The sequence below is a fragment of the Staurois parvus genome, unplaced genomic scaffold, assembly GCF_062004578.1.
Source record: "Staurois parvus isolate SC_StPar_1 unplaced genomic scaffold, SC_StPar_1.0 ptg003412l, whole genome shotgun sequence".
NCBI lineage: Eukaryota > Metazoa > Chordata > Amphibia > Anura > Ranidae > Staurois > Staurois parvus.
Genome location: NW_028321208.1, coordinates 8,783 through 10,915, shown reverse-complemented (window position 1 = coordinate 10,915; position 2,133 = coordinate 8,783). Strand labels below are relative to the sequence as shown.

Sequence of the window (2,133 nt, the reverse complement as noted above, 5' to 3'; positions counted from 1 at the left end):
CTCTCCCCGGACCCCCCCAGACTCTATCAGCTATTTTTGGGACTTTTAGTCTTTATTTCCATAACTCCCTCTGTTGATGTATGCAGCAGCGAGCGCCCAGGACACGGGTGAGTTATACACGAGTGCAGCCATTGTGTACGATGCTTCATGTTCCTAGATTGCGGTTTGTAGCGCTCGATCACATTTCTTTTTTATCATACATTGTATCCTATCTATCATATTGCTTATTACAGATTTTTCCCCCCCCAATCAATAAATGCCAGAAGCCGGTTTGATAGTTTTAATTAAAAGTTCTACCAATTAAATACAGACATAACCTCGTTAAACATTACAATTTGTTTTTTTTAGTCCCAAATAAATGTGCAACAAAGAGAAGGCAGAGAGCTGGACTGGTGCCCATTGCTGGCCTAAACACTGTAGGGGTAGATCCAATACTTCATGTGGGGGTGTCCCATCCTAGTGCCACCCCCCCAATCGTCACATTTGTAAATTATTCCACGTGTACCGCTAGCTGCAGACAGATTTATTCCAAGATTTTCCCACGTGGACATTTGTCAGGTATTAAAGTGTTACTAAACCCAGGATCCTGCATTCACAATTCTCCGCTCTCCCCTCAGACCTCACATTCACTACATCCGCTCTCCCCCCGGACCCCGCACTAGCTGCTGCATCCGCTCTCCCCCCGGACCCCGCACTCGCTGCTGCATCCGCTCTCCCCCCGGACCCCGCACTAGCTGCTGCATCCGCTCTCCCCCCAGACCCCGCACTAGCTGCATCCGCTCTCCCCCCGGACCCCGCACTCGCTGCTGCATCCGCTCTCCCCCCAGACCCCGCACTAGCTGCATCCGCTCTCCCCCCGGACCCCGCATTCACTACATCCGCTCTCCCCTCAGACCTCACATTCACTATATCCGCTCTCCCCCCGGACCCCGCACTAGCTGCATCCGCTCTCCCCCCGGACCCCGCACTAGCTGCATCCGCTCTCCCCCCGGACCCCGCATTCACTACATCCGCTTTCCCGCGGACCCCGCATTCACTATATCTGCTCTCCCCGGACCCCGCATTCACTACATCCGCTCTGCCCCCAGACCCCGCACTCGCTGCATCCGCTCTCCCCCCAGACCCCGCATTCACTACATCCGCTCTCCCCCCAGACCCCGCATTCACTACATCCGCTTTCCCACAGTGCAATTATTTTAGCAAATATAAATTTCTAAATCCCTTTTCTCATCAGCAGTATATAGCAGTTCTATGACATCTATCAGTGTCCAACAGAGCATTGGTTAAAGCTTGTAGGAGTTTTCATTTTGCTCTAGGAGAGGGGACTCCAAACTATGGCCCACCAGCTGTTGAAGTACTACAGATCCCATCATGCCTCTGCGAGTCTTGCCTCTGGCTGTTAGTCTTGCCATGCCTCATGGGACTTGTAGTTCATCAACACCTGTAGGGCCAAAGTTTGGAGACCCCTACTCTAGAAGGATGCAGGACCCCTAACCTGTCTGAACAGTGCTGAATGGCCCTGTGCTGAGCACATGCCCTCTCCCCAAAAAAAACACATCTCTAGCAGTACACACCAAACTGAGCATGTGCAGAGCAACTCCACACGATATGTCTTAGCAGGAGCTAAGAAGGGGACACTGGAAGGGGAGGATCAGAGAAGACAGTATCAAACAGCCTTGCCTTACACAATGCAGAGGATTAACCCTTCAGGTTCCGCAGTGCGTATAACAAGCACGCTTTACTGCATCTACAGACTGATTGTACTGTTGGGGGTTTAGTAACACTTTAAAGGGGGGATTTCCCAAAACTAGAAAGTGCAAAATCTGGTGCAGCTCTGCGTAGCAACCAATCAGCTTCCAGGTTTTATTGCCAAAGCTTCATTGAACAAGCTGAAGTTAGAAGCTGATTGGCTGCCAGGCACAGCTGCACCAAATTCTGAGTGCGTCAGTTTTAGTAAATCTCCCCCTAAATATCTGCTGCAGCGGCTGGTCGATCCCCTCACTCCCTAGGCCAGTAGTATGGGGAGAAGTTCCCTGTCCCTGCTGTCACTTTTTAAAAACAGCGTAACTCCTCCCACACAGCGGCATCATTCTTTCACAGAGTTCTGTGAATGAGTCGACTACAAGTACTAGG

The 2,133-nt window shown here is 51.1% G+C and overlaps 1 long non-coding RNA gene across 1 annotated transcript; it reads right to left on the bottom strand.

The window, feature by feature from the left end:
* Positions 1–266: 266 nt before the first annotated feature.
* Positions 267–1,062, bottom strand: LOC149428200 (uncharacterized). The gene is made up of 2 exons (XR_016310843.1): positions 896–1,062; positions 267–619 (listed from the first exon to the last, which is right to left on the bottom strand). It is a non-coding gene; the product is annotated as an uncharacterized LOC149428200 (long non-coding RNA).
* Positions 1,063–2,133: the final 1,071 nt, after the last annotated feature.